The sequence below is a fragment of the Alligator sinensis genome, unplaced genomic scaffold (assembly GCF_000455745.1).
Source record: "Alligator sinensis unplaced genomic scaffold, ASM45574v1 scaffold831_1, whole genome shotgun sequence".
Taxonomy (NCBI): Eukaryota; Metazoa; Chordata; order Crocodylia; family Alligatoridae; genus Alligator; species Alligator sinensis.
Window position 1 is genome coordinate 214845 of NW_005843176.1, and position 12862 is coordinate 227706.

The 12862-nt window shown below is 50.8% G+C and overlaps 1 non-coding gene across 1 annotated transcript; it reads right to left on the reverse strand.

Moving 5' to 3' along the window:
• Positions 1–9754: 9754 nt before the first annotated feature.
• Positions 9755–9827, reverse strand: TRNAK-CUU. The gene has a single exon. It is a non-coding gene; the product is annotated as a tRNA-Lys (tRNA).
• Positions 9828–12862: the final 3035 nt, after the last annotated feature.

Here is a 12862-nt window from a genome sequence, read left to right on the forward strand (position 1 = left end):
GTCGTGGTTTACACTATGGGCTTTGAATCCCACAGTCAAAATTCAAACCTCAGTTGAACAAGTGGATTTGGAACAAATACAGGGGAAAACAGTCATGGAAGTCCTTTAAAAAATGTCCTCCTTCACAAAGACAAATGGGCCCTAGCAGCACTGTTTGGGAGGAGCAGAGAAGGGGCGAGAGCAGGAGAGGAAGGGAGACGCAATGGAAGTGCCTGGGTCAGGGCTGTCTCGCCCCAAGCCATGGGCTGCCTGCGGAGACCCGGGAGTGAGGGCGGCCTGCACAGACGTTTCTGTCCCCAGGTTTCTGGCCCGGTCTCTGTCTCCAGGAGGGCCCTGTGGAGCATGGGGCCAAGCGACTTCTGTCTGTGAGCAGCAGCTGGGCCCCAGCGGGGACAAAAATTTCAGATCCCGCCACAGGAGCCCTAGGGATTTCGAGGGAAATCTCTCCTGGCATTAGGCAACTCCAGCCCAGAAGGAAGAGGCGGGGGTTTGGGGAAGGCTCGCAGTGGCAATGAGACATGGATCCCGGTGCCCGGAGCGTCCTGGCAAGACCCCCCACCATTCCCTGCCTGCGCCCCCGCCACCAGCGCTTCTCACCTTGTGCCCGGCCCCGGGGAGTGGGGGGGGGAGCTGCTTGCCGTCGTCTTCTTAGCAGCGTCTCAGTCTCCTAATGTGAAGGTCCTGATTTCAAGTCTCATAGAGAGCAGCCCTTTTGCCTGCTCCTAAAGCCCTGCCCTGGGCACCACCTCCTGCTCCATGGGCCCTCAGCCCTCACCCACAAGGCCCGCTGATACCAGCGCCTGGAGGCAAGTCCTGAGCCCTGCTGCTGCTCCCCGCAGGTCCCGAAGTGTCTCACCCCACGCCCGAAGCGGCATAGCCCGGCCTGAGCCACATGAACAGCAAGAAAGAGATGCCCTGGGGCTCGGACATGCCTTGCTGCAGAGCGGGGCAGCCCAGGGAAGGGATCTCTCTGCTAGACCACTGCCGCAAAGAGGTACAGTAACAAAAGCATGGTGAATAGGAAAAGAAAACCGAACACACCCAACGTGGGGCTCAAACCAACAACTGAGAGACTAAAAGTTGTATGCTCTACTGATTAAGATAGCTGGGCATGTAGCAGCACTGTTTGAGGAGGTGCAGAGAAGGTGGGAGGGCAGAAGAGGAAGGGAGATGCAGTGGATGTGCCCACGTCGGGGCTGTCTTGCCTCAAGCCATGAGCTGCCTGCCAGACCCAGGAGTGAATGGGGCGCCCACAGAAGTTTCTGTCCCCAGGAGGCCCGTGTGGAGCATGCAACCAGGCGACTTCTGTCTCTGAGCAGCAGCTGGACACAGGTGGGGGCAAAAGTGTCGGATCCTGGCACAACAGCCTCATGGACCAGGAGGGAAATCTGTCCTGGCATGAGGCAACCCCAGTTGGGCCAGACAGAGGCAGGGGGAGCAGTGCGTTGGCATTGACACCTGGATCCCAGTGCCTGGATCCCCGTGCCACGAGCTCCCACCGCTCCCTTCCTGCGCTGTGTCCCCTCCTTGTGCCCGGGGCTCGCAGGGTCTGGGGGCTCTGTTTTACATCACTGTCTTAGCGCAGCCAGCAGCACCTCCATTTCCTTATCTGAAGCTCGACAGTTGTAGCCTGAGCGAGGGCCGTGCGGGCAGTCCCTGCCGCAGCTCTTTTCCACGGGCAAGGCTGGGGCTGGGCTCTGTGTGTGCCTGGCTCTCTGCTGCGGGCAAGTCCCAGCCCTGCCCCGGCACAGGTTTTCCCTGCTTGAGGCCTGGAGACTCCCACGGCTTGTGGAAGGGCAGCGCTTGACCCCCAGGGTGGGCAGGACAGAGACAGGGGGAGCAGCGCAGTGGCAATGACACCCGGTGCCCGGAGCATACTGGCGAGACCCCCCACCGCTCCCTCCCTGCACCCCCTCCGCCAGCACTTCCCACCTTGTGCCCGGGCTCAGAGGGGTGCAGGGAGCTGTTTGCCATTGTCTTCTTCACACAGGCTGCAGCGCTTCAGTCTCCTAATCTGAAGGTCCCAAGTTGGAGTCTCAGAGAGAGCAGCCCCTTCCCCAGCACCACCTCCTGCTCCACGGGCTCTCAGCCCTCACTCCCAAGGTGCACTGATACCAGTGCTTGGAGGCAAGGCCAGAGCCCCACTCCTGATCCCTGTTGGACCCGAAATGTCTCAGCCCCCAGGCCCCGCGGGCTCTCGCCCCCACCTGTGGCTGCACAGCCCAGCCTCAGCCACATGAACGACAGGAGAGAGATGACCTGGGGCTGGGAGGTGTCTTGCTAGTGTATTTTTTCGCCAGGTTTAGTTTGGTAATGTAGACAGATGGCAGTAGTTCTCCCTTCAAAAAGAGCATCCGCCGGCACCCGTGGAGAAGGCAGCAGGGTTCTGTTTAAAAAATCCGCCAGCTCCCCATCCCTTTCTAACAGAGCCCTCCACTCGTGCTCCCAAATGGTCCTAATGGTAAACCCCTCTCTCTTGAGATAATTGGTCTTGTGCAATGTCTGATAATTCAGAAACTCGAAGGTGGTCCCCGTCAATGGGTTCTGGTCTTTCTCATGGTAGCAAGTGACACAACCCTGGAAAAAGCATCCATTAAATTCAAACGCCATAGGTTCCCCATCAATGTTGGCATTGCCGTCTAAAAAATAGGGGCCTACCTGAAATTCCCCACCCTGTAAGGCATATTGAATTTGAATATTTTCTTTCTCCGAAATGTACACTAGCCACTGAATAGATGGGGTTGAAAAACTTTTTTTCTGTCTGTGATAGTTGTCCGGGGGTAGAAGTGCTATTTTCTGCTGTTACAAAAATATAAGCCTGTACATGGCCATGCAGACAGAGGCCAGCATGATATATTGGAAAGGATCTATGCAGTGTACTACATTTTGGAGTTCACCATCTACTTTCACTTGGTCTACCCGCCGTGTCATTTTCATAATCTCACCCTGTAGAGGCAGCATGCGTCTTTCAAACTGTTTACATCCTGCTGGCAATAATAGGCTAGCTGCTTTTGCATGTCAAAGGGCTTATCACGGGTTTTCAGATACCATTCTAAAAACGGTCCTTTCTCACCGGACATCATATTTTCAATGCCATACTACTCCATCTTTGGGAGAGGCCCCACATCATTTTGGTTTTCTGCCGTGCTAAAAAAATGTGGGAAATAACCTTTGCATCCTTCAAACCCCATTGCCTGTGGAAGCCTGCTAAGTTTCATTGGCAAAAAGTTTAAGGAATCTATGAAACGGATGCCTCACCTGGTCACTTCAATACACACAAGTTTACTACCCTGGGTGATTAGTTTCACCTCCATTTTTTCCTTCAGTAACTGGCTAACAATGAAGTAACCATCATAGCCTTTGGCGTTGTGAGCTATGAAGGTGTAGTCCTGGAACTTTTTATCCATAAAAACTTTAATAAAATCAGACAGACACTCTATACCCTTAAACTCCCAAGTGCTTTCTGGCTTTTTGGGCTCAGCTTTACAAGCCGTTTTGAGGGTTTTGCCTGCGGCTTTCTGAGTTTTTTTTTCCCCTGTCTTTAGCTCCATTGCAGAAATATAGTTGGGCTCATGCACACATTCAAAATCATAAAAAATGTACCCCTCGCCTTCTTCAGGCTCTTTAATCTGGCGCATAAAGCACCAGTGCTTGTTTACATCCGTGACTTTCCCATAACACTGTTTGCACTGCCAACCCTTGCACTCATGCTTTTTGCCCATGTAAGATTTACACTCATTGCACAGAGTTTTAGTCAGACATTTGCTCCGCTTTTCAGAGGCCAGGGCCATGTGTCTTTCTAAGCACTCTTTGGAACGACAGTACAGCTTACAATTAGGGCACCTCTGTGTCCTGCCCATGTTTTCAGCACAGTTTGGGCTCAGGCAAAGACAACATTGCAACGTGCACGTGTGTACAATGTCTGACAAAGATCGCAATAATTTCTCATGCCAAACACCTTTTTCACATCCAAAATACCTTTTGATACATAGACATGCCTAATTTCCTATGCAGTTCTTTGGCACCATCTAGCAGTTCAGCATCTCTGGCCCTTCTATGTTTTGTAACAGCCAATAGACTGCCTGCAAAGCACAGGTTAGTATCATAGGTATTCAAGTCGATTAAATACTTCCTCTTTTTAGCAATGATCTGGGAATAGGAGATATCGCTTATAACTCTACAGCTCCCACCTCCCCAGCCTCTCACAATGACTACAACGAGACAAAATGTCGTATCGAGCAATATTTCTCTTTGGCTTTGTAACAGTGTGCCCATCTCTGCTTGATGATTCGATCCTGCTCTGCCTTTGCCCGGGCAGCTGGTCTTACTCGCCAAGGAACCTCATGAAGACCCAGGAGGGTTCTTCGATTACCTTCTGGGTATCTCCCAAACTCGCCTGCCACGACTTCGGATGGTCCTTCAGTGAAGGGGGTCCCCTCTGACGATGCCTCTAGAGTTGTAACGTGTCCTGGCAGATGTTCACAGGGCTCCAACCTCCTCTACACTCTGGCCATATGCCAACCTATGAGACAAGCTTCAGGATCTTTTGTGGCTAGCCCGTGTTGAGGTCTTCCTCAGTTCCCATGTGTCCTTTCTCACGGATGGACGCCTTGGGCTCTGACCAGACCCAGAGGGTTTGGTGACACTGTCTCCGGGGTTGTCCCTCTCAGTGCCCTGCGTGATCTACGACGGATGCTGTCGGTTGTCACCGCATTCTCACGTGGTCTTTCGTCTCCAAATGGGGTCTCTAATTCCTCGAGCCTGGTGTGGTGTGCTAGGCTAAACTGCTCTAGGCAGGGAACTAAAATAGATCTGACTAAGAAAGAAAAACATGAACAGAACACTCGCCACCAGAAAACCACACACTGTGGGAACAACCCAGTGTGAAAGAAAAAGGAATTAAAGACAAGACTACAAGAGGAATGAGACAAAAAGGAGAAAAAAAGAGAAGAGGAGTGACCGCAGGGAGAGTCCCGTGCTCCCTTCACCCCTAATGTCCCTAAACTAATGTGTCCCCTGGGTCAGGACTCGTTCCTTCACCCCAGCTGGGGCTTCTCAAATCCCGTCTGGGATCCGCCTCTTCCCTGGGGTCACTGCACCTGCTGCCTCCGGCAGGAGCTCCCTTGCCGGCTCTTGCCATCACCACTGCCGGCCTCCCTGCTGGCTCCTCCTGATCCCCGCCGGTCTTCCCCAGCGCAGGGATCTCCTGCAGTTCCTGCTGCCGCCGCTGCTGCCAGCCTCACAATAGGCCCTTGATCCCTGCTGGCCTTCCCCAGTGCAGGGATCTCCCACAGCTCCTACTGTCGCCGCTGCTGGCCACAGTGGCTGGATGTGCTCCACCCAGCAATTCCCTGCTGCTCCACCAGCACTCGGTGTCCTCCTTCCCATGCTCTCGGGGCCAATTTTTATCTTCACCAGGTGACATCTCTCTGTGATGTCACCCGGCTACAGCTGGAGATGGGCACGGCTGATAAGCCGCTCGGGCGGTTTTCCCTGGCATGCCTCCTCACTTCTCTGGACCCCTGCAATAGGTAGGTTTTTTTCTTCTTTCACTTTCATCTGGGGTCTGCCTCTGGACGAGGCTTCCCCCTTGCCCAATCCTGCATCCCTGGGACAAACAGGTTACTGAACCACTCTAAAAACAGCTCTGGGGTCATCTGGTTTACATTAATAGATCAAGAGTATAAACAGTTTGCCATGTTATCTGCCTGAATACGTAACTGGGCATAGTCATTGCCTGTGAATCTCTGGCGGATTTCTGCTACAATTTCTTCCACCCCTCAGCTTATAGCTTCATATGGCATGTATAATGGCACACGCTCCAGAGTCACAAAATGGAACTCCTCAGTGTACCTCGTCCCCCCAAACCTGGTTACAGACCACTCTTGCCTTCTCACCCGCACCATATGTACGTCTGGTAAAACATCCTCTGCTGACTCAGGAGACAAGGGGGCGCTTGAGGGGTCCCCTAAATGGTCTTCTACACCAGATTCATTATCCCAACTCTCTGACCCTTCAGATCTTGGTTGTGAGGCAGGCCTAGGAGGCCTGGGAACATTTGAGGGGCCCTCTAAAGGGCTTCCTAAATCATATTCTCCATCCCCTCTCTCTGGCTCCACGGGTCCTGGTGAAGGGTCAGGCCTGGGAAGAGGGGAAGCGCTTGAGGGGCCTTCTAAAGTGCCATTACTAGGGGATCTCTTATTTTTTCTCAACCAGTGTTTAGTCTTCCCCACGCTCCTCTTTAACCAGGCCCTTACTTTTTGCCCCGTGATCCACTTGCTGGTTCGCCACCCATCCTTACCGCTGCGTTTACCAGGACTCCCCCTTATGATACAGGCCATGACTGCTGTCCGAGTTACACAGACTACCTCCTCTCTGAGTAAAATTTACCCTTTTGCTCCGGTAGTAATCATGATGTTTCAAAGTGCTCTACATTATAACTGTGCTAAAACAGTCACGATTAAGAGATAACTCCACCCCTTTAGTCTTAAAATATGTAGAGATCTGGACACACAGGTTAGCTTTTTTGTGGTCTGGTTTATCTTTACAACACACCCCCGGTTCTTGGAAAATGCATAGCCCCTCCTATAGCATAAAAGCCCCTGTAAGAATATATATTTTAATCTGCTTTTATTTCCAGCAAAAACCTGTACAATATTTACTGGTTTATTATGTTAAACCTTCTCCTAAAACGGGATTTTTATCATTTCTAGGGACCATTAACCCTTATTGGCTTTATCTTCACAACAAGCCTTTTGGTAAAAGAGAACTCCTTTAGTCTTAAAATATGCAGAGCTCTCAACACACTGGTCATCTTTTGGTCATCTTTTTTTTGTGGTCTGGTTTTTCTTTATAACACCTCCACCACCCCCACCCCATACAAAAGCTGTGAGAATATATATTTTTAAATTCAGTCTTTACTTCCATCAAAAACTTTTACAATATTTACAAGCTTATTTTGTTACCCCTTCTCCTGAAAGGGTTTGTTTTTTTTTAACATTTCTAGTGACCATTAAATCTCTTTGGTTTTATCTTTACAAAAACCCCTACATATATGTGTTTAGAGAGTCAAGGGTGTACTTGGTAGCCGTGTTGGTCTGAGACAAAAAGACATACAAAAAACTAGAACTCTTGGTTCCAAAATGATACCTTATATTACACCAACTGGATTTTTGGATTGCCGGGTTAGGGAATGCTGAGGCAAGAGACCGAGTCAGAGGGGGTATGGGCAACAGTTCAACAATGGCAAAGGGTTCATCACAGCGTCCAGCCCTTTGGAGCCCTAATCACAGGTGTTGTCATACTTTTCCCGAGATGACTGGTGGGAGTCCTCTCCACAAAAGGTTATGAACACCCCAATAATTGCTTTGAGTCTGTTAAAAGACTATAGTAAGATCTGGAAAAGTCATGCTAAGCTGAGGCTTGTTCACAACAGTAAAAATCCAAAATCCTGATGCCGCATGCTATCTATCGTTTCTGAAAAAACCATGAGAGATCCCATCAGTATATCTGCTATCCATAGGAATTTCAAGCTGGCTCCCAAGTATTTGGTTACTTCCCAATCTTAAGTGTTTCCTGATTATCAATCAGTTTCTTGAGATGTTCCAAACCAGATAACCCCTTGTCAATAGAAAAGACAATGATTTACACAATTGAGGATGCTTCGAAGCAGCTGAACTGAGGGTATAAAAATCTGTAAAAAGTGTGTGCGCTTCAAGAAGAGGAAGAGAGAGGTGCTTCAGAAAGAAAGGAAGGAAAAAAAAGAAGAAGAGAGAGGTGCTTCAGAAAGAAGAAGAAAGAAGAAGAAAACTCCTGTGCTGACATCATGCCCTGTTGTTCTTGGGACGCTGGAAGAACAGATCATCTCCCTTCAAGGACTGTGCCTGTCAGCTTTGCAGCCCAAGTACCTTGGACTGGTGAGATCCCAGTGCTCTCTCTCTCTCTTTTCTCTCTAGGCATAAACTTCTGAACCTGAACGGTATTAGTTAAGCTTGAGCTAAGTTTCCCCAAATACTTAGTGAAACCAGGGTAGTATTGTGGTCTGCTCATCAAGAGGCCAAAGATTGGGACGTGCTGAGTTTGAAACACATAAGGGGATCTGCTTGTACAGGCTGATTGACCCAGTTTGACTCAGACGTGCCCTTATGAACTGAATGCTGGCCCATGAGGGTGTCAGCTGGACACCCAGCCGGATTCAGAGGGGTTCTGTTTACCGCGTGCTTGTGTCTGACTGCAGTTTATTGCTGCTGTGATGAACTGATTCTTGGCATATGAGAGTGTCAGCCTGTCCATGCTGATCAACCCGGCCAGGTTGGACGTGTCACGTTAATTTGTGTGTGTTTGTGTGTATGACTGATTTGGGGACTGGAGGAACCCAGCCCCATTGAGACTGCATCCTGCAAGATAGCTCCATTGGGGGTGAGGGCTTGCAGAAGGGAGAGATACAGCTCCGTATAGTAACACAAGCAGCACATTGACAGAATTACCAAGACCCTAGAAACATATCCTTAATAAATGAGCACACCCCAAAGTAATGGGCAAATCTGGTAACAGCAGTGTGGTCCCGCAGGGTTCGGTCCTAGGACCAATACTCTTCAATGTCTTCATCAGTGACTTGGACGAGGGAGTGAAGTGTACTCTGTCCAACTGTGGAGATGATACAAAACTGTGGGGAGAAGTGCACACACCGGAGGGCAGGGAACAGCTACAGGCAGACCTGGACAGGTTGGACAAATGGGCAGAAAACAACAGAATGCAATTCAACAAGGAGAAATGTTCAAGGAGAAAAATGTCCAGCATACCTACTGCCTAGGAAATGACCTGCTCGGCAGCACGCAAGCGGAAAGGGATCTTGGAGTCCTAGTGGACTCCAAGATGAACATGAGTCGGCAGTGTGATAAAGTCATCAGCAAAGCTAACTGCACTTTATCATGCATTGGCAGATGTGTGACAAACAGAACCAAGGAGGTGATACTTCCCCTCTATCGGGCGCTGGTCAGACCGCAGTTGGAGTTTTGGGTGCTGTACTTCAAGAGGGATGTGGATAACCTGGAGAGAGTCCAGAGAACCATATGACTGGCCCTTAACGGCTTGCAAGCCAAGCCCTACGAGGAGAGATTAGGGCACCTGGACTTCTTCAGCCTCCGCAAGAGAAGGTTGAGAGGCGACCTTGTGGCTGCCTGTAAGTTCATCACGGGGGGCACAGAAGGGAATTGGTGAGGCTCTACTCACCAAGGTGTCCCCGGGGGTTACAAGAAATAATGGCCACAAGCTAGCAGAGCAGATTTAGACTGGACATTAGGAAGAACTTCTTCACAGTTCGAGTGGCCAAGGTCTGGAATGGGCTCCCAAGGGAGGTGGTGCTCTCCCCTACCCTGGGGGTCTTCAAGAGGAGGTTAGATAGGCATCTGGCTGGGGTCATCTGAACCCAGCATGCTTTCTTGCCAATGCAGGGGGTTGGACTCGAACTATGGAGGTCCCTTCCAACCCTAACATCTATGAATCGATATACTACTCACAGTATATGGCTTTCATGTATGAGGTCAAAGGCTGCAGCAGAGAACAACCCACCCGTAGGTAGGGCGGGACAGAGGCTGGGAAGCGTTGCAGGGCACGTCGAGGGGAGAGAACGGCACAGGATGGGGCAGCGCCTGGTTTTTGGAGCACAGTCCAAGGGCTGTCCGTCCTGGGGGTGAGGATGTGAGCAGTCGGAAATGGTGCCTGGGAGGGACCTTTGGGAGCAGGGCAAAAGAGCTGCCTTCTCTGAGGCTCAAACTGAGGACCTTCAGATTAAGAGACTGATGCACTGCCAGCTGCGCTAAGAAGGCACCGACTCTTGTCTTCAGTCACACCCTGGACCCCCTCCCTATGCTGCTGTTTGGCTGCAACTGGGAGCTTGGACAAGCTGGGAGCTGTGGCTCCTCCCTGGCAGCGTGACCATTCACTCAGGAAAGGCCGGGAAGGGCCAGGACAGAGCCACGCACATGCACATGCAGATTGTCTCTGTTCTCATCCCACAGCTTTCAGCCCGCTGTGCCTTAACACACACAGGGTCATCTATGTCACGAGTTTTGCCTGTCAGCAGCTGGAGGTGCAGTTCCCCCCAAGTCCCTACACCTATCTCTTTGAGACTTGACAGGCTTCATGGCCTCACCAGGGGCCACCATCCCTGCAGTTTTCACCCCCCTGTGGTGTAACACATACACATGACATATGAGTTTTGCTTTCAAGAATTTGGGATGCAGTTCCCCCCAAACCCAGGTACCCATCTTCTTGAAACTTGGCAGGCTTCATGCTCTCAGCAGAGACGAACATCCCTGCAAGTTTCATCCAAATGAGACAAAAACAACAACAAAGTTATAGACATTTCATTGACTCCCCATTATACCCTATGGCCGGATCTCCGAATGGGCTCCAAAGCTTCAGAGCCGCTTCGGCCAAATCGAAGCAGGAAACCGATTGGGAGCTCCGGATCGGATGCCTGGCATCTAAACTGGCCAGATATAAAGTATGTGGCAAGTGTGGACCCCAATTCTATGCAGGCTCATGGTGCTGGGTGTGCAGCGGAGCTAATGCATCCCCTCCTCACCTTGGCCCAGGAGCAGCAGCATCTATTAAAGACTATTGCGGCTTCCCGCAGTCCTCCTGCTGCTGGTTGTGACTCCAGTGTCCTGGGAGACGCCACGTTCCCCTGCGTGTCTGTCCTGTGGGAGCAACAGGCAGCCAGGATGGGGCGTGGGAAGGCCGGGAAGGGCCAGGACAGAGCCGCGCACATGCAGATTGTCTCTGTTCTCATCCCGCAGCTTTCAGCCCGCTGTGCCTTAACACACACAGGGTCATCTATGTCACAAGTTTTGCCTGTCAGCAGCTGGAAGCACAATTCCCCCCAAGCCCCTACACCTATCTGAGACTAGACAGGCTTCATGGCCTCACCAGGGGCCACCACCCCTGCAGTTTTCACCCCCAAGTGGTGTAACACATACACGTGACATACGAGTTTAGCTTTCAAGAATCTGGAATGTAGTTCCCTCCCAAACCCCTGTACTCATCTTCTTGAAACTTGGCAGGCTTCATGCCCTCAGCAGAGACGAACATCCCTGCAAGTTTCATCCAAATGAGACAAAAACAACAACAAAGTTATAGACATTTCATTGACTCCCCATTATACCCTATGGCCGGATCTCCGAATGGGCTCCAAAGCTTCAGAGCCGCTTCGGCCAAATCGAAGCAGGAAACCGATTGGGAGCTCCGGATCGGATGCCTGGCATCTAAACTGGCCAGATATAAAGTATGTGGCAAGTGTGGACCCCAATTCTATATTCCCAGGAGGACTTATTCTCTACCACACAGTTGGCTGTGACCCTGGAGAAATCTTTTTCTTTTATATTCTTGCTTGCCAAAAATAAAAAAGGGGTAGGGTATGTTGCATGCAAGATAATATGGTACTCCTGCGAGCAAGTGAGAATCCCCACCCATTTCTTCAGCTCGGGACTTTGAAAACACTCGGATCCTGGCCAAAAACAGTTGCAACTTCACTAGCACAATTCCCCCCAAGCCCCTACACCTATCTGAGACTAGACAGGCTTCATGGCCTCACCAGGGGCCACCACCCCTGCAGTTTTCACCCCCAAGTGGTGTAACACATACACGTGACATACGAGTTTAGCTTTCAAGAATCTGGAATGTAGTTCCCTCCCAAACCCCTGTACTCATCTTCTTGAAACTTGGCAGGCTTCATGCCCTCAGCAGAGACGAACATCCCTGCAAGTTTCATCCAAATGAGACAAAAACAACAACAAAGTTATAGACATTTCATTGACTCCCCATTATACCCTATGGCCGGATCTCCGAATGGGCTCCAAAGCTTCAGAGCCGCTTCGGCTGAATCGAAGCAGGAAACCGATTGGGAGCTCCGGATCGGATGCCTGGCATCTAAACTGGCCAGATATAAAGTATGTGGCAAGTGTGGACCCCAATTCTATATTCCCAGGAGGACTTATTCTCTACCACACAGTTGGCTGTGACCCTGGAGAAATCTTTTTCTTGTATATTCTTGCTTGCCAAAAATAAAAAAGGGGTAGGGTATGTTGCATGCAAGATAATATGGTACTCCTGCGAGCAGGTAAGAATCCCCACCCTTTTCTTCAGCTCGGGACTTTGAGAACACTTGGATCCTGGCCAAAAACAGTTGCAACTTCACTCGTACATCATCAGGCCATGCAGGACAGTGGCAGTGGGATGGTGTGACCACCTGTGTATTCAAGGAACCCATCATTCCTTCAAGCCCTCAGCATTTCCCACACAGCCAAGTGATGGCCTGATTCCAATCAGCACGCCTTATCCCATCCCCTGCGACCCCGGAGAATAGTTTCTCTCTGTCCTCCATACACTTCCCCCCACCCTCACCGCTCAAGGACAAGACCCACACCTCCGGTTCCAGGTCCGGCCCTCCTCCTCCACTCTCACACCTACATTGTGTCTACCCTACCCTGGGTCCCGTCTCCCTCTCTAGTGAGGAGACAGAGGCAGCTTGAGCTCTGGGTGGCTCGTCAGATGAGCAGGAGCTGAGGGGTGTGCCCTCAAACCAAGCAGATATCCCAGTTAGCTTTTCCAGCTGGCCCAGCATGCCAGCAGGACCCGTCCCTCTGCTCTAACATAAGGTTATTTGGCAGGGACAGCAGGAAGGCAGTGGTGCCACAGCTGGACTAGAATCCAAGGGTGTTACACCCAGGGTGTCTCTGGGTCCTTGGATTTTGTCTGGAGAAGAACAAGAGAAGCCAAAGCAAGTTCCTGTGCATGTGACATGGTCTATTGTGATTCTACCAATCAGGGAATATTCCCCAGACATGATAACATGCTGCAT